Here is a 20,040-nt window from a genome sequence, read left to right as displayed (position 1 = left end):
TCTTTCTAGATTTCAAATTTTACTTTCTTCTGGCAACCACATTGTTGAGAGTATCTGTTGACATCATCTCTGACTCATTCATGATATATCTCATAAATCTTGTTATTTAAAATAAGACTTGACAATAGATTTCTATATTGGAAAACATATGTTGTTCAACTTATAAAAAGAAGCAAAAATAGCCATTTTGATATTGCTGAGGTCAGGTATGTTGAACCCATCGAGAGAGAAAATAGTAGCATTAGTCATGATGATTTACCTTTTAAATCATCAAAATAAAAGTCTACACATTTGCACCACCCCACGGCGAGTTACTCAAAGCTCTTCAATTATGTTGAGCTATGAACAAATGAACTACCAATTAGAAGAAAAAAAAAGATTCATTTCATTCTAAATTTATGGCGGATCTAGTCTACCTAATAATTTCATCAATTAGGGTCGGGCATTGCTTAGCCACTACAACTTTTATATAGAACCGGTGATGGATGAGCGATTCTCGTATTTCTCTAACTAGAATAGAGAGTATAAGTTTCCATTAAAAAAAAACCGTAGACAGTATAGGTGATCTAGAGTCGTACATGAAAGAAAAAGAAATAAAAAAAATTTACATAATTCATAGCTAGTTCTCGAAAATGCTTCGGGTGCTTTTTAATTCATGTGGTAAGTTTCTTGGGCCAAATATCTGCAAGTTGCAGCAATCATCTCAGCATCAGTCGAACAGTTTCTTAACAAAATAGAATATAAAAAATTTTATTGCAATGCTTAACGGATGCTGCATCATAAGTCTCGTAATGGACGGCCGGTCCCTTTCCCCAGCTCACTGATTTCTCCTCACATACCATATCAGTTCCGCACGTGCGACCTTATGCAAAGCACGAGGCCACCTTCTCTCTCTCTCTCTCTCTCTCTCTCTCTCTCTCTCTCCAATAATTCTTTTTTTTTTGGACGAGGCCACCCTCTCTCCAATAATTGGAAGGGTCGTGCAAATCGCGGCCCATATAATTCATGGGTGGGCCAGGGCTACTGGCCACGTGATATAATCATTTTTATTTTTATTTTCTGATTCCGTGAGTGACAGATGGAAGGTGCCGTTGGGCTAACGTTGTCGGCTAGCTCTGTCCGTGTGCGCTATTGAAGCGGCCGCGACCATTAGGCCGCCTTCGTGATGCCAATGGGAACTTGTTTAGAATGACAATGGGAGTGTTCGGCTCTCCTGCTAATCTGTTGTCTCTTGTTAATGCATGATATTTTGGCTTTTATGCTTAGAATAACCTGACTAACATATCATACAAAAATAAATAAACAAATAAATATCCGTATTGTTTGTACTGCAATAGGCGTCATTATCATATTTTTTTTGAGAGAGTTAGAAACAGAGATTCTATTTATTTATTTTTTCAGATTTCTAATAATAGATTAATGTATGTTTGATTTTTTTTTTTTTTATGGCGAGAGGAGTTGCTCGACCATGTGGAGATCGAAAGGTGGTGTCGAGAGGAGCTAGCTGGAAGCTTAACATCGACAGCAGTCTCGTGGTCGGGATGCTCGTCAAGGGTCTCAAGGGTGGAGTAAGTCTAGGTGATATCGGAGATGGCGGCGACCATGATGGAGTCTGGTCATGTTCTTCACATGTCTGCAAGGCGGGTAGGCGACATTGTCAGTCGTTGCCAATAGGGAGCTTGTCGAGGGTGTAAGAGGAGGTCGAGGAGGAGAGAAGGTGAGGGAGAGGAGGTGAGTTCAATGGTAGACTGGATCCGACCGTCAGCTATGCAGGAGAGGCCGATCAACTTGCTCAATCATAGTGACGTGCTCGACCATAGTGACGTGTTTGACGGTGGTGACATGCTCCACAATTAGACTTACTCATCGGATGGATGAGGTTCAACCCCAAGGTATGACCAAAATGAGCCATGCCAATGCCTAGCTCAGCCCGGCCTTCGGGTCTACTTTCCAGGCTCCAGCCTACTAGCTGTAGGCTTTCGAGGCGTAGTGGGCTAGCTGGATGGCAATTCTCACATCTTTGTATCTTTCTTGTCTTCGAAGACATTTTTAAAGAAGTTTTTGTCTCTGAATCCATGATCCCCCTTCATTTCTTAATAGGAGCATAGGGTTGATGAGGAGTGCCGAATAAATGTCCTAGTCAGGAGATCTAGGGTTCACTAGTGTGGTGCTATCACTTGTCCGACGTGATGAGGTACAACAGTTGGATCTCCTTTGGCGATCGGATCTCCTATGGGGGTTGCATCACCAACGGTGGTTGTTTTAGGCAGTAATAGGAGGTGAAGACAACCTCTTTGGCGGGCCTGGCGAAGGGGACTGGAAACCAGGAAGTTCCATGGCTCATCTATAAATTCCAAGCTCGGGTTGGATCAATGTAAATCCGATTCCAACTCATTTAGTAGACATGCTCAAATTTCAGACTTAACCCGACTTGCCGGGCTTCCGTCCAAAATATTGTGGACTTGGACGTGCCATCTGGCATTTGAATGGATCTTCTAGTGATGTACTCGAGGCATATATTGGAAGTCCAGTGAAGATCATAGGAAGGTCAGGTGGAAAGGATGGGAGAGAGACAGGGGAGGGTGAAAATCTATTTTAAAAAAGATCAAAGTGAAAATTTTTTGCTTCTATTTTTTGGAACTCATAAAAGTTATATTGAACATAGAAATATAGTAACTAAACAAGTTTGCTACGTTAAATTTCGTGTTTTTGTTAGAAACATAAAGGAAAAAAACAAACAGTATCCGATCACTGACAACTCTCTCTCTCTGTGCTCATTCTCACTCTTGCGTGTCATTTCATCATTGGATCTTGCGAGGTATTTTTTTAACCTAAACTTAGATCCGACGCTTCATCTACGTGGATTTGGACCAGAAATGATGGGGCCAGGTTCGGGTATACCTAACGATGTCGATGGACGGTCTTGAACCACGAGTTAGCTATGGATTCTTCCGATCTTTTGACAGCAAATGAACCCCGACATGATCCGAGTGGGCCCTGCCAGTCTGGATCCCAAATAGATTCCCACCCCCCAAAAAAAACTCAAAATTGCTAATAATGGTTTAAAACAGATAGGATTCAAGATTGGGTGTCCGTCAGCTTTGAATGTACCACTACACTACAAATATGACACATTCACAGCTCATTTCCAGGTGTTTTTGTTCTTATAAAAGCAAGACGACGCGGCATTACACGTCATGGCCACATAATTATTTACATTATTTTATTTGTATTATTTTATATTGCTGTACCCCTCCTTCTTCTTAGGACCACATGCATCGGCTTCAACATGCCTTTCCATACTTTGGAGGACGCCAGAATTATTTTACTCTCGCTCTTAATTTTATTTGGATGTATTCATACCGTCAACTCATGCAGCCATGTGGACAAGGTGGTCATGTCAAAGACCAATGATATAGGGCTCTCATTAATATTTCTTGATGAAAAATAATTCCATTTAACCAAAAAAAAAAGATTTTGAGCACAACAAGGATGATTCATTGGCCTAAAAGATGGAGAGAGAGAATAAAAAAACAATCCTAAGCTGGCACTAAAGCTATAATGCCAAATCTTATTTGGATTTTTTTTTTCTAAGGTATGGGTACACCCAATAAATTTTTGCATGGAATTATCTAGCATGAAAATCGAGTAAAATATTTTTGTTGTTGCTCACGACAAATTGGATCCTTGTTGGCACAATCTTTGGCTACAATCAAGTCAAGTTCCTTCTTCCTTCCTCAATGCTCGTCACCGGATTTCTAGAATATTAATTCAAGGACTTATTTGCTTCAAAAAAAAAAAGTTAAGGTCAACAAAAAAATAAAAAAGAATTAATTGAAGTTTTCAAATAAAAAAAGTAATTTTATGGAAATAAGATTTTCATATTTTATAAAGAAAATTTAAAAAGAACATGAAAAAACTACTTTTCCATCAGTTGAGAATTTAAATTTTTTTTCTAAAACTATTCTTAAGCTATCAAAATTTATAGATAAAAAAATTTTCTTTATTAAGAGTATAATAGATATTTCATATAATTTTTTGAAAAAAGTAGACGTTCAATCAAATATTAGCCACTCTCGAATGTACTATTTTTTCAAGGCCAACCAAACATACTAAAATTATCTTTTCAGGTACTATATTTTTAGGAATCAGGTTTTTAGAAAAAATATTTTGTTGAGAAAAAAATTCTAAATAAATAATGGCTCAGCTACATCTTTTAAGACGGTTGGTTAGTTTAAAACTCCCATCACGACATTAGAAGACATGACATCGATAAAGAGGTTTTGGATGACGAGGTGCCAAATAATGAAGAAATTATTGATTGGACAAGTCCACTGGCACAGTGATGAACCAATCCAACCACTAAGATGGACAAAAAAAGATAGGAGCGAAGAGCATGCCATACGCGTGCGTCTGTGCATGTTGGTGCGTGATCGGACTAATTCATTAATTTAGTGATGGGCTTGATCCAACTAAAACTTTGACCAAACTTGATTTTTCACGGTCCCCACTCGTGGTTTAGTCATGGCCCATTATGTCCATCGAGTAGCAAATTGTGTAGTCTGCAATTAGATAATTGGACCCTGGCGGGCATACTTGTTATTTTTCTCTCTGCTGCCAGGTGAAAAAGAAAACACCAATGAAACAGAAGAAATCTTCATAGACTATGTTGCTGGAAATTGGACCCGGGGGCAATCTTCGGTCGAGTGAGAGGGAGCAGCGGGTCACCACGGCGGGGCGGCGACCAGTCGGCGGGCGGCGTCCTCCGCTTGGGGTGGCCGGAGAGAGGGAGCAGGAGGTCCTCACAGCGGGGCAGCGATCCGTCAGCGGGCGGCGTCCTCCGTCTGGGTGCCTGCAGACAAACCGGTGGCCGGGTTTTCCGGCGCCGGCCCTTTGACGCTCAAGTCAGGGAGGGGGCAGATAGTGTAAGGAGGAGATGAACAGTGCTTGTAAGGCACGGAATTTCCCAACCCCCTCCTGAGAAGCCAAGGCTCCCTTTTATAGGTGGGGGTCGGTTTACCTGTGATGTAACAGGGCGAGGCCATAGTACGGCTCGGCATGTGGCTCAGGTCGGCGCACGGTCAGGCGAATCATTGTGCTGATGTCGGCGGTGAGGGCGTCGTACGACCCGAACCAGTACGCTACCAGGCGAATCATTGCATTGGTGTCGGAGGTATGGCCGAGATCAGAGACTTATCATGGTTGACCAGACTTTGCTGGGCTAACTTGCCGTGGAGAGCTGAGAGTCCGTAGATGACAGGAGCCATACGCATTAAATGTGGAGTAAGCCGGAGATCCGCATTAATTGCAGAGTAGGCCGGAGATCCGCATTGATTGTTGAGTGAACTGGAGGTTTACAGTAGCCATGCGCAATAAATGCTGAAGCAGCGGTAGGATATGGTCCTCAGTTGGACCTCAGAGGAGTACGGTCGTAGTAGGTGGCTGACAAGGGTAGACCTTGAGCATCAAGATTTTCCTAGGTCGGATGTCTTGAGGTCGGGCGTTCCGAGGTCGGACGCCGACTTCGGCTGTTCAGGATCGGCGATTGTGCGGCTTCTTGGGGGCATTCGTGTCACTTGGGGGGAAAAATCTTATTCCCCCAACACTACCCCCCGACTTCCGAGTTCGAGCGGCTTGCGGGCTCGGACGTGGGAAGTAAAGTCTGTCATTAGAGTTAGGGGGCGAATCTCGTCCGTGCCCTCGTGTTTCTCGGAGTGTTTATGGCGAGACCCGCGCCCTTGGGCGTTTCGAGGTTGCTTTATTCAGTGAACTTATGGTGGAGCCCGTATCCTTACGTTTCTCGGAGTGTTTATGGCGAGACCCGCGCCCTTGGGCGTTTCGAGGTTGCTTTATTCAGCGAACTTATGGTGGAGCCTGTATCCTTACGTTTCTCGGAGCGGATGTAACAGGGGTGGCGTCTCTTGGATCGCCAAGACCGCTTCGTGCGGCGGACCCATGATGAGGGTCCTCGAGCTCAACGAGGCGACGCCTCGATCCCGTAATCGGAATTCCCCGCTCATCAATGAGCGTGCCGTTACGGGGTTCAAAACGGACACGCGGCATGACCTAGGATCGGACGCTTCCGATCTCGTATTACTGGATCATGGATCCGGCAAGGTGAAGGCTACGTCGGGGCTCCACGTGCCCCAGGGCCTTATTAAATGAGGGGTGCGGAGGTGCCGTCCGTTCGTTCTTCAAGGCGATTCGATTCTGCGGACCCATAATGAGGCCCCGAGATCCAATGGGACAGGGCTTCGATTTCGTACCCGATTTATTGATCCGGAGTAAATACGGTGCCTCGGTCTCCGAGGTCAACACGTGGCGCAATCCGATCGGGGGATGGGAACCGACCCTGCCGATCTGGACCGCCGAGGGGGTCTATATAAACCCCTCGAGTTTGCTCTAAAGGTTTTATTTGGCTGCCTCTTATTTTTGTTGTCTTCCTCCCTTGCTTCCTTCCTCCACCGAACCTCACCGTCGGTGCCCAGAGCGATTTCCGGCGATGTCCAGTAGGTTCCTACCCTGTGATTGCTAGGGTTCCTCTTCTCTTTTCCTCCCAGTTTTCATCCTCTGCTTTTAATTTTATTTCGCTCTCCTGTGAAATGGGTCTTGGTCCGGAGGAGGTAGGGTCAAGTCTGTCAGGGGAGGAGTTGGAGTTAATCCGCTCCCGGTTTTTCTTCCAGCCCGGGTTTCATCTCGAAACTGCGGGGCCGGAAGACAGGGTGACGCAGCCGCCCCCAGGTCGAATCGCGGTTTACCGCGAGACGCTTTGGGCCGGCCTACGGTTCCCTGTTCACGAGTTCGTGAGCAACTTACTGGTCGAGTACCAACTCGTCCCAGCACAGCTCGCTCCGAACTCGTGGAGAACCATCATCGGGTTCCTGTCTCTGTGCCTTGGGCATGGGGTCCCGATTTCAGTGAGTATTTTCCGCCGGTGTTTTCTGTTGAAGAAGAACCCGGCGGACGCGGAGTGGCTATACTTTGCTTTCCGAGGCGGTATATCGCTCTTCCACGGGGCCCCTTCCTCTATACACGAGTGGAAGGGGAAATTTTTCTTTCTGGCGTCTGAGGCGCCGTGGGGGTTTAATCCGAGGTGGGGACACCCTCGGTTGAAGGCCCTTAACAAGCTCTCCGAGCCCTCGGGGAGGGAGCAGAGGACCCTGGATTCTCTCCGAGCCCTCGGGAAGGGCTACGACCTGACCGAGCTCCTACGGGAGGACGCCCTGGCGAGCGTGGGTCTGAGCTCGGCGCGCCCCGAGGGTAAGGGTAGTTACATTACTTTTTTTTTGTCCTTTGTTTTTACTGCTAATGGTCTAACACTTGATGATATTTTTGATTTCAGATATTCCCCATATGCCGACCAGCAACACGTCGCTTTTTTCTCGCCTGAGGAGGCGGGAGGCTGAGGCCGGGGGAGCTATGCCCCAGCCTCGGAAGAAGGCGAGGCTGGCCGGCGCTTCTACGTCGGCCGAGACGAGCGGCCCCGAGGTGGGGGCCTCCTCAGCCGACCCGAGGCGGGCGCGGGTCGTCGACGACGCGGGCCCGTCGGCCCCTCCTTGCCCTGCCCCCGTTTCCCAGCGGGAGGGCCCGGCTTCGGGTTCCTCACAGCCCCGGGGCCCGAGCCGACCAGGGGCCCTGAGGCAAGCGGCCCCAGGGTCCCGAGGCCGGACGCGCCGAGCTCCTCAAGGTACTTCGAAGAGGAGTCGGATGAGCCGAACTCCCCTATCCCTGTGGGGAGTTCGGCTATTCATGATGCTGAGGTCGCACGCGTCGTGTTTCGGCGTGCGATGCTTCCGGCGGACCGGGCCGAGTTCCGGAACATTCCGTTGGAGGACATTGTTGACAGTGCCTACTGCAACACTGCCCGGGTAAATCCTTTTCTTGATTTCCTTAAAGTTATTAGCAAGTCCAGATGTTTTTAACTCACGATCATTTTGTCTCTTTCTTTACAGCATATTCACAAGCTCGATTCCCTGGTGTTCATCGCCCGGGGATGTCAGGAAGAGACCCGGCGAGTCAGCCGGCAATTGGAGCCGGCTAAGAAAAGGATCGCCGAGCTGGAGGCGGCGTTGGCCGAGGCCGAGGCTCGGAGGGCAGCCACCGAGGCCGAGCGCCTCGCTATGGCGGAGGGGCTCAAGGAGGAGAAGGCTGCTCATGCCCTAACCAGGTCGGCCTTGCGCGCCTCGGAGGCGCGCTTGGGGGAGGTCCAATCCGAGGTTGCGGGCCTCAAGTATGAGGACGGGGTTTTCCGCCTCCGAATCGAGCAGCTCGAGGCCCGAGAGAGGAGGGCACTCGAGCGAGCTGATCATGCCGTGGAGCTCTTCAAGGGGTCGCAGGAGTTCCGCGACATGTTAGAGGAGGAGACGGTCGACGGGTTTCTCCGGGGTTTCGAGAACTTCCGGCTGCAGGTGATCCGGTACTGCCCCCAGTACGACTTTTCGACGGTCCGTCCGAGGATGGACTTGGGCTACGGGTCCGACACGGAAGACCTTCCTGCCATTTTGACATCCGAGGCAGGATTGTACGAACAAGACCCCGCCGAGCCTTCGACGAGGGCGGCCGAGACGGACGGCGTCCCGGAGGCGGCACCGGTGGCCGAGACGGACGACGTCCCGGAGGCGGCACCCGAGGCCCCTGCCCCCGATCCCGAGCCTGTGCCGGCTGAAGATCCCGAGGTCATCACAGAGCCAGACGATCCCCCGGATGTAGCTGCCGCCGCTTAAGGCTTGGCGCATTTTTTCATGTCAGCGGACGAGATTGTGGAGGCACAGGTGGAGAAGATGGATCCTTCCCTGATAGAGATGCTAAAGAAGCGTGGGCAAGACAAGTCAGGGAGAAAGAAAGGTGCTGACTTGAAACGGGAAGGGGGATGGCATGATCTGGGAAGTGCTAAGCCAGTTGGAGAAGACCCCGAGCCTGTGCCGGCTGAAGGTCCCGAGGCCATCACCGTGGACGACCCCGCGGATGTTGCTGCCGCCGCTTAAGACTTGGCGTATTTTTTCTTTTTCATTGTATCCGAGGTCGGCTCTTGAATGGCCGACCTCCAATTTTGTAATTGGCCTTCCGGCCCTTTGTCAATGAAAATACTTTTGTCATTTTATGCTCGTCTTTCCCTTCCTTGTCGTGAATGAGGCTAGAGTTTTAGCTAACCGCCTCGACGACCTCTAACTCTGTATTTTAGTTCTCGGGCTACTTAACGAAGTTGCCCTTTTCCTGAGTTATATCTTAGCCTTCTCGGATCTTAGTCATTCCGAGCAAAGGGAGCTCCGAGCTTAGGTTTCCAGAAAATTTTCTAAGTCCTATAACTCAGATCTTAGAATCGCGAAAGTCGTCACGTTCGGCCTTTAGGAAAATCCCAAGGCATTGAGGTCGGGCCTTAGCCCTTCGAGTAGGACCGGGCTAGGTCTGTTTGTGCCGCTATTCGGGGGAGTCTAGTCGGGTTTCCAAACTTGACTTCCGGGTCCTTTGTAGGGAGCGCGGGCTAATAGTCGAATTATCGCCGAAGGTTTTCATAGTTATTGTTATCGGACTCTGCCGAGATTTCAGTGAGTAAGGCTGGAATCTCTGAAGATCGCCTTAGTATCTGTGTTCGGCTGGTGCACTTGCGGCCGGGACCGCTTTCTCAGCTAGACATCGGAGTCTATGTATGGGGGCCGAGTTGGGCCCTAACTTACGAAGACTTTGATCAAGTTGAGACTTGACGAGTGGAGACTTGTCGAACGGAGCATGCATAATGTAATTAGGAGATCGGTCTTAAGCCGACCCATTGGAGTAGCCCGACTTTGGGGCGAGATAGGACTCCAACGTTAGATGATTAGCGGTATGTAGATAAAATTTGACAAGGAGGGCATCGAATTAGATGTACCTCTTGCATTCTCGGAGTTGTGTTTCACATGGCAGAGTAGGTTGCTTCCCTTCCTCGTCGTCCTCCGGAGTCATTTTTGACTTGTAAGGGGGCTCGGGCTTCTCACGGACCCGACGACACCCACCGAAGTTGAGAGGATCTGGGGAGGCTTTATTGATCTACAGTTCTTTTCGAGGTCGAGGGAGCTTGAGACCCTCTGGTCGGACCCCGGGGCGCCCCAACCTTAGTTGAGGAGTCTTGTGTCAGGTTGGCGGGCCTGTGGGCGCTCTACCGAAGTAGGGTGCGCGCTAGTTCAATGGCAGAGCTCTGCTTCAGAAAGTATTGTCCGCTTCGGGGATCGGGGATCGTCGACCGCTCCCGGGGGTCCACTTTGTGGCGCCCCGGGTGGAACCACCCTTTCCACCCCTCACGGCTTCGTCCTGAGGTCGAGGGAGTTTGGAACTCAGCGGTCAACCCTCGGGGCATCCCGACCTTAGTCGAGGGATCGTTCGTCAGGTCGGTGGGTCTGGGCACGCTCTACCGACCTGCGACGCTTCCCGAGGTCGAGGGAGTCTGGTTTTCTACGGTCGACACTCGGGGCATCCCGACCTTAGTCGAGGAATCGTTTGTCAGGGGATCGAGGATCGTCGACCGCTCCCGGGGGTCCACTTTGTGGCGCCCCGGGTGGAACCACCCTTTCCACCCCTCACGGCTTCGTCCCGAGGTCGAGGGAGTTTGGAACTCAGCGGTCGACCCTCGGGGCATCCCGACCTTAGTCGAGGGATCGTTCGTCAGGTCGGTGGGTCTGGGCACGCTCTACCGACCTGCGACGCTTTCCGAGGTCGAGGGAGTCTGGTTCTCTACGGTCGACACTCGAGGCATCCCGACCTTAGTCGAGGAATCGTTTGTCAGGGGATCGGAGATCGTCGACCGCTCCCGGGGGTCCACTTTGTGGCGCCCCGGGTGGAACCACCCTTTCCACCCCTCACGGCTTCGTCCCGAGGTCGAGGGAGTTTGAGACTCTACGGTCGACCCTCGGGGCATCCCGACCTTAGTCGAGGGATCGTTCATCAGGTCGGTGGGTCTGGGCACGCTCTACCAACCTGCGACGCTTTCCGAGGTCGAGGGAGTCTGGTTCTCTACGGTCGACACTCGGGGCATCCCGACCTTAGTCGAGGAATTGTTTGTCAGGGGATCGGGGATCGTCGACCGCTCCCGAGGGTCCACTTTGTGGCGCTCCGGGTGGAACCACCCTTTCCACCCCTCACGGCTTCGTCCCGAGGTCGAGGGAGTTTGGAACTCTACGGTCGACCCTCGGGGCATCCCGACCTTAGTCGAGGAAATCTTGCGCCGGTCGACGTTTCGTCGTCCTGCGATACTTCTCGAGGTCGAGGAAGTTTGGAACTCTACGGTCGAGCCTCGGGGCATCCCGATTTTGGCCGGGGAATCTGAGGATCACAGACGACCCAACATTAGAAGAGAATTACGGTCATCAAAATGAGAGAATTATTTGCAAAAAGGAAGCTGAATCCATTGTCCTAATTGTCTTGAACCCCTAGGGGTTTCATTGGTGGTACATTCGTAGATTCTCGGAGTTCCAGCTTCGCGGGATCAGAGTCCCCTCCAGGGACTTCAATTTGTACGCCCCTGGTCGTTGTACCCGGGCGATTCTATACGGCCCTTCCCAATTCGGGGCGAGCTTTCCTTGCTCGGTCAGTTGAGAAGCCTTGGCTCTCCTGAGGACGAGGTCCCCTACTTTGAAGAGCTTGGGCTTGACTCTGGAGTTGTAGTATTGGGCCGTTCGCTGTTGGTATCTTGCCATGCGGACCCGGGCGACCTCTCGTGTCTCTTCGACGAGGTCCAAGTTGCTCCTGAGCTGGGAGGAATTGGTGTCGGGGTCATAATGCTCCACCCTTGGAGAAGGCAGGCCGATCTCCAACGGGATGACGGCCTCAGTGCCGTATGCTAGGTTGAAGGGGGTCTCTCCCGTGGGCAGTCGAAACGTGGTCCGGTACGCCCAAAGGACATTGTACAAGTCCTCGACCCACTGTCCTTTGGACCGATCAAGCCTAGCCTTGAGTCCCTGCAAAATAGTGCGGTTAGTTACCTCAGTTTCTCCGTTTGTCTGGGGGTGAGCAACCGAGGTGAAGCGGTGATCAATGCCGAGCTCGGAGCAAAATTTCCTGAAATGAACATTGTCAAATTGTCGACCATTGTCGGATATAAGGATACGGGATAGTCCGAATCTGCAGATTATGGACTTCCACACGAAGTCCCGCATCTTTTGCTCGGTGATCCGGGCGACAGGTTCGGCCTCGACCCATTTGGTGAAGTAGTCGATGGAGACGACCAGGAACTTTCTTTGTCCGGAGGCTTGGGGAAAGGGCCCCAGGATGTCGATCCTCCATTGGGCAAATGGCCAGGGGGCGATGATAGAAGTCAGCAGGGCCGAAGGTCGGCGCTGGATATTGGCGTTTCGCTGGCACCGATCGCATTTCCGGACGAAATCCGTCGCATCCTTCTGGAGTGTGGGCCAGTAATATCCTTGCCGCAGGATCTTGTGGGCCAGTGCCCGACTCCCCATGTGATTTCCGCAGATCCCTTCATGGACCTCTCGGAGGGCATAGTCCGCCTCGGAGGGGCGGAGGCATCTGAGAAGGGGAGAAGTGAATGATCGACGATAAAGTCTATTCTCGTACAGGACATACCGGGGGGCTTGGCGCTTGATTCGGCGAGCCTCCATCTCGTCATGAGGTAGGGTCCCGTCTTGGAGGTAGCAGACGAGCCCATCGATCCAGCTTGGCTCGGAGTCGATGCACATGGTGGGCTCGGGTTCCTCCGTGCTGGAGATCTGAAGATACTCGAGCGTTGTTCCCTTGGGAAGCTCGCTCATGCGGGAGGTTGCCAATTTGGACAGCTTGTCTGCCCTGAAGTTTTCCGCCCTGGAAATGTACTGAATATTGAAAGAATTCAGGGCAGACGTAAGTTCCCGCACCTTTTGGAGATACTTTTGCATGGATGGCTCTTTAGCTTCAAAGTCTCCTTGGATCTGGTTTACTACCAGCTGGGAGTCGCTGAAGGCCGTCAGGTCTTCCACTTTCAGTTCTTTCACCAGCTTGAGCCCGGCGATGAGCCTCATACTCGGCCTCATTGTTCGAGGCCGGGAATTCGAGGCGCAAGGCTTGCTCGGCCACTACTCCGTCTGGATTGGTGAGGATGAGTCCGGCTCCACTACCCCCTGAGGTTGAAGACCCGTTCGAGTGCAGGACCCATGGCTGCCTCGGGGCTTCCTCCGCGGATACGGGTGGCAACTCGGGGTCGTCCGGCAGAGTACACTCCACGATGAAGTCGGCGAGTATTTGGGCCTTGATAGCCGGCCTGGGCCGATACTCGAGGTCAAATTCCCCGAGCTCAACCGCCCATTTGGCGATCCTCCCCGCACGATCCAACCTTTGCAATATTTGCTTCATAGGCTGGTCGGTCAATATAGCTATTGTGTGGGCTTGGAAGTAAGGCCTGAGTCTCCGAGCCGAGATGATGAGAGCGAAGATGGTCTTCTCAAGTTTAGAATATCGGGTCTCAGCATCCCTGAGAACCCGGCTGGTGTAATAGACCGGCTTTTGGAGCTTGTCCTCTTCCCGGACGAGGACTGAGCTCACTGCAGCTGGGGAGACGGACAAGTATAAATAAAGGACCTCGCCCTTCTGGGGCTTGGTGAGCAGCGGGGGAGAGGCCAGAAGGCTCCGGAGCTCTTCAAAGGCTCGCTGGCATTCTTCTGACCACCGGAAGTCTTTCGGCCGTTTGAGGCTCTTGAAGAAAGGAAGGCAGCGCTCGGCTGATCGAGAGACGAACCTTTCCAAGGCGGCAACTCGCCCTGCGAGCCGCTGCACCTCCTTAACTGTCTTCGGAGGCGACATCTCTTGCAGTGCCCGGATTTTCTCCGGGTTGGCTTCAATTCCGCGCTGGGTCACTATGAAACCCAGGAACTTGCCCGAGGTGACCCCGATCGCACATTTCGCCGGGTTGAGCTTCATTTTGTATCTTCTGAGCTTGGCGAATGTCTCGTCGAGATCGGCTATGTGGTGTTCCGCCGCTCGGCTTTTCACCAGCATGTCGTCCACGTAGACTTCCATATTTCGGCCGATCTGGTCTTTGAAAATTTGGCTGACCAGTCTCTGATAGGTGGCCCCAGCGTTTTTCAGGCCAAAGGGCATCACCTTGTAGCAGTAGGTGCCCTTATCGGTGATGAAGGCCGTCTTCTCCTCGTCTTCTGGCGCCATTCGGATTTGATTGTACCCTGAAAAGGCATCCATAAAAGTTAGCAGTTGGTGCCCTGAGGTAGAGTCGACGAGCTGGTCGATGCTTGGAAGGGGAAAGCTGTCTTTCGGGCAAGCCTTGTTCAGGTCGGTGTAGTCCATGCACATACGTCATTTCTCGTTGGCTTTCTTTACGAGGACTACGTTGGCGAGCCAGTCCGGGTAGGAGACCTCCCGGATGAAGCCGGCTCCGAGGAGTTTGTCCACCTCCTCGGCCGCAGCACGTTGCCGTTCCAGGGCGGAGCCCCTTTTCTTCTGCTTTACAGGCCTGCTGGTTGGCCTCACCTGGAGTCGGTGAACCATGACCTCAGGGTCAATTCCCGGCACGTCCGCAGGCGACCAGGCGAAGACGTCAGCATTGTCCCGCAGGAAGCTGACGAGGCGATCCCTCTCGCGGGCGCCGAGGCCGGAGCCGACCTGCACGGTTAGCTCGGAAAAATTTTCTTTTAGTGGAACTTGAACAAGAAGCTCACCGGGCTCTACTTGCTTCTTCCAGAGGGTGTCCCTCGCATCGAGGGTTTCTATGGGCAATGAAGGGCCCGTTGGCTGAATTGTCGCCTCGGTCGGTTGCTTTACTCCGTGGGCCACCGTGTAGCATTGCTTGGCGACCAGCTGGTCTCCTCGGACCTCGCCTACTCCTTGGCCGGTGGGGAACCGCATGAGCAGATGGTGGGTTGAAACTACGGCTCGAAGGGCATTCAGCCCTGGCCGCCCAAGGATGGCGTTGTAGACCGAGGGCAGTCGGACCACCAGGAAGTCCGTCCTCACAGTGCTCTCCCGGGGGGCGAGGCCAACTGTGACAAGGAAGCTGGTCTCACCTTCGATCGGGACCGAATCTCCGGTGAACCCGACCAGTGGGGCGTTGATCCTCCGGAGATGTCCTTCTGTCAACCCCATTTTTTGGTAGGCATGATAATACAAAATGTTGGCTGAGCTTCCATTGTCAACTAGGACACGCTTTACATCAAACTTATTTACAATCATTGAGATGACCACAGCGTCATCGTGAGGGGTCTCGACCCCTTCTAAGTCCTCGTCCGAGAACGAGATGACTTCATCAGTGCGTGGGCGTTTCGGGGGTGCTCCCGGGGCGGCTGCTCCTGCTGAGGCCCTTCCAATCATGTTGATGGTGCCGGCAATGGGCCTGTTGTCGTCCGGATTTTCGGTTGGTACGACATCCTCCGCCGGCCTCCTTTCCTCGCGCCGGTTTCTCACGAACCGGTTGAGTACTCCTCGACGGATGAGTGCTTCTATCTCGTCCCGGAGCTGGAAGCAGTCCTCCGTGTCGTGCCCACGGTTTCGGTGGAAGCGACAGTACTTCCTGGGATTACGGAGAAATCCCGTGTCTCGCATAGGCGGCGGGGGTCGGAAGAAGTCCCGACCCTCGATTTCCATCAGGATCTCGGCCCGGGGGGCGTTGACGGGTGTATAGTTCTCGTACCTCCCCGGGTACGTCCGAGGCCGTGGTGGGGACCTCGGTCGAGGAGGGGTCCTCTGCTGAGGTCGCCCCTGCTGACGGGGCGGGCTCCTCAGTCTGGGGAGATTCTTCTTTCGACGGGGGGATCGGCTCCTTTGTCGGTCGCGCTCCTCGCGGCGCTTCTTCTGCTTCTTAGAGGCGGGCTCAATTGCTCCCCGCCTAGAGGCAACTGTCTCCTCGGCCTTGGCATACTTCCGGGCCCGGGCCAACATTTTGGTGAAGTCGGCCGGGAAGCTCTTCTCGATGGAGAAGAGGAATCGGTAGGAGCGAACCCCAGTCTTCAGAGCCGACATGGCTATCGACTGGTCTAGCTCGCGAACCTCCCATGTGGCGGCGGTGAAGTGGTCCAGGTATTCCTTGAGGGACTCTCCCTCTTTCTGTTTGATGTCGAGGAGGGAGTCTGACGTCCGTCGCTGGCGCCGGCTGGCAGCAAAGTTGGTGGCGAACTGCCTGCCGAGTTGCTCAAAAGAGGACACCGTGTTCGGCTTCAGTCCAGAAAACCAAAGCCGAGCGGTCCCTCGGAGGGTTGCTGGGAAAGCCTTGCAAAGTATGGCCTTGCAAAGTATGGCCTCCGAGGACCCTTGTAGGGCCATGAGGGCCCGATAGCTCTCCAAGTGGTCGAGAGGGTCGGTGATTCCGCTGTAGGGCTCCATCTGAGGCATTTTGAACCTCGCGGGAACCGGCTCATCCTCGATCCGGCTGGAGAAGGGGGACTTGGTAGTGAACTCAAAGTCTCCCTCTTGCCTCGCCTTCTTGCTGTGGAGTGCCGCGATCTGGCGCTCCAGATGCTCAACTTTTCGGTCGAGCTCCCCTGCCTGCGGAATTGTTGCCGTGGTTTGCACCGGCTCACGGCGGTCCGGAGCTGACTCAGCCTCAGAAGGCTGGAGTCTTCTGTCGAGATCTTCCCCCGGCAGCTCTCTCTGGGGGGAAGTCCGCTCCTCGTTATTGGCTCTGGAGGAGCCATGTAAATTCTGGCCGGGGAGAACCGGGCCGTTGGGAGGAAATTCCGGCGGGAACTGGGCCCGCGGGGGAAGCGTTGGTAAAGCTTCCTCGCGTCGCAGGCCCTGAACGGCGGCGGCCAGGGCCTGGACTTGCTGTACTAAGGCGTTGAACTGTTCCGGCTGGACCTGAGGAATTGGGTCAGCCGGAGTTGGAGAATTTTGGACGGAGCGTCCAGGACTTTGCGGGGGACGCCGGGAGACGTTGGAGGCTCCCTTACTTCTCAACTTCATGACTGCTACTCGGGCCCTTCCTCTAGCGCCAACTGTTGCTGGAAATTGGACCCGGGGGCAATCTTCGGTCGAGTGAGAGGGAGCAGCGGGTCACCACGGCGGGGCGGCGACCAGTCGGCGGGCGGCGTCCTCCGCTTGGGGTGGCCGGAGAGAGGGAGCAGGAGGTCCTCACAGCGGGGCAGCGATCCGTCAGCGGGCGGCGTCCTCCGTCTGGGTGCCTGCAGACAAACCGGTGGCCGGGTTTTCCGGCGCCGGCCCTCCGACGCTCAAGTCAGGGAGGGGGTAGATAGTGTAAGGAGGAGATGAACAGTGCTTGTAAGGCACGGAATTTCCCAACCCCCTCCTGAGAAGCCAAGGCTCCCTTTTATAGGTGGGGGTCGGTTTACCTGTGATGTAACAGGGCGAGGCCATAGTACGGCTCGGCATGTGGCTCAGGTCGGCGCACGGTCAGGCGAATCATTGTGCTGATGTCGGCGGTGAGGGCGTCGTACGACCCAAACCAGTACGCTACCAGGCGAATCATTGCATTGGTGTCGGAGGTATGGCCGAGATCAGAGACTTATCATGGTTGACCAGACTTTGCTGGGCTAACTTGCCATGGAGAGCTGAGAGTCCGTAGATGACAGGAGCCATACGCATTAAATGTGGAGTAAGCCGGAGATCCGCATTAATTGCAGAGTAGGCCGGAGATCCGCATTGATTGTTGAGTGAACTGGAGGTTTACAGTAGCCATGCGCAATAAATGCTGAAGCAGCGGTAGGATATGGTCCTCAGTTGGACCTCAGAGGAGTACGGCCGTAGTAGGTGGCTGACAAGGGTAGACCTTAAGCATCAAGATTTTCCTAGGTCGGATGTCTTGAGGTCGGGCGTTCCGAGGTCGGACGCCGACTTCGGCTGTTCAGGGTCGGCGATTGTGCGGCTTCTTGGGGGCATTCGTGTCACTTGGGGGGAAAAATCTTATTCCCCCAACAGACTGCATACTAGTTTAGAACATAATGATGATCTCCCATGTCTTCTCCAGATCGTATATTATTATACATTACGAGAGCATTTGTATTTCTTAAGTTGGAACTTGGTCATCTTTGTTGAGGAATTTTGCTAGTTATTAGAAAATTCTGAATATTTCTTTTGAATCATGACTAAGACAAAGTATGTGCAGCAATCTAGTTATAGCGTTAACAATACAACTGCAATACTCAAAATAGCTATTATGCTCCTTTTTGCTTCATTAACTTTAGACATCTCCTAGCTGTTGTTAGATAATCGCTGCATTTTATTAGTTTCACCTAAGCATGAAGCACATTGAATATGCAGCACCTGCAAAAAAATAAAAGCTGCATGCAGGAAAGCTAAATCACAATGGGCTCGTTTGGTTCGCGGGAAAAGAAGGGGGAAAAGTGTGGTCAACGGGAAAGTAATGAGATGCCTCTTGTTTGGTTGGAATTTTCAAAGGAGAGAGAAGGGAAAGTTGTATTCTCATGGAAATGTGATTCCCACATTTCATGGAAAAGTCTTTCCCATGAGAAACATGGGAAAGTTACTTTCCCATGAGGCGGGAATCACTCCATTTTTACTTTTTCCCAAAAAATCCCTTCAGCATTAAAGAAGCATTAAAGAGGCATTAAAAACCTAATTTTTATTAAGGGCATAATAGGAATTATATATAACTTTCCTAGGAAAGTGGATGGCCAACCAAACATAAGCATCTTGGAAATTTGTCACTTTTCCATGGTCAACCAAACATGCCAAAAGTACTTTTCTAGGCATCCTCTTCCTAGGAATTTGTTTTCCAGGAATCGTATTCCTAGGAAGGAAAATGCTTCCCGCGAACCAAACGAGCCCAATGTAACAACCTTATTGTAGTACAAGTATGTAAGGTTATATTGTAAGTGCTACAAATTTTGTCAGCCAGAAACCTGATATCAAATGTTTCTTTCAATGCTATAAGCTGGAAATTTTATATCAAATGAATGATATTAATTTCCATGGATACATTAGCTGATTTGCTTGCTTTATGAGATGACAAGCAGGTTTTGTATACACAGATCTAATCTATGACAAAATTAACTTAAGTAGGCTGAGCTAGATTGCTTAGAACACTAAGCCCTGAGATTTTTTATAATTGTCAGGTTTAGAATTAGAATTAGAGCTGATCATGAGCCGGGCCTTAGGTCTAAACTATATTCATTTTTAGCTTCGCCTTAAAACGAATCCATTTAATATTTGAATATTTTATGTACCTTAGTCCAACCCATGATTGGCTCTATTAAGAATTGATCTGACCCACATAGATGGTAAGTAACTTAGTTGAGCACATTAATCCACCTCGGTCTTAAACCAGTAGTTAAGAATTTGTCACATGCCTCAACTATAAGAATTTCTTATAACTACACTTCATAGAGAGGAATGTCATTGTTTCAATTCTCTATGGTTTGCTCCTAAGAATAGGTAATCCAGATCAAATTGATCAAGTACTCAGCTGGATCATAAAGCTGACAATCCAACTCAGCAATTCACCAAATGTTCCCATTTTCCCAATTGGATACTGTCAAATCTTGGAATACCTGCTCATAGGCTAGCTTTTATCATTAGCTACACTAGCTTTTATCACGCCTGAACTGCGCATGAATTCTGTACAAGTTTGGAACAAGACCGAACCATAAACGACGCCTGCTGACCACCAAAACCATGTCAATCGACATGAATTAGCTGCCGTCGATTTAATTCCCGGTAAGCTAATTTGATATATAGTTTTTGATTAGTTTTCAAGTACCAATAATGCATGCGAACCAAGAAAAAGTACAAATAATGCATGTAATGACGGCATGATAAGACTGCCACGGAGCCTACGACTCGACGAGCAATAACTGGACCCAAAACAAGCACGTGTTTCACTCTTTTCTTGAGACATTAATTAAAACTTTAATGATTAAAAGTTAATTAAATTTAATAATAATGATAAAAAAATCTTTGGATATTCATGTTGGGACACTAATGACTGGCTGGATGAAGAACTTGCTCATGGTATCCAAGTCAACTCCCCCAATTAGTTGGAGGTGGCTCAAACACTATTCATTTCCAAAAGGTAGATTTAAAAGTCCAATAGCTCCCACCAATTAGAGTGTGATTTCCTTTTTTTTTAGAAAAAAAAAGAATTATAAGAGGGAGTTA

Source organism: Phoenix dactylifera, unplaced genomic scaffold, assembly GCF_009389715.1.
Source record: "Phoenix dactylifera cultivar Barhee BC4 unplaced genomic scaffold, palm_55x_up_171113_PBpolish2nd_filt_p 000270F, whole genome shotgun sequence".
Taxonomy (NCBI): domain Eukaryota; kingdom Viridiplantae; phylum Streptophyta; class Magnoliopsida; order Arecales; family Arecaceae; genus Phoenix; species Phoenix dactylifera.
The sequence above is the reverse complement of the archived record's forward strand: the minus strand, read 5'-3'. Positions refer to the sequence as shown.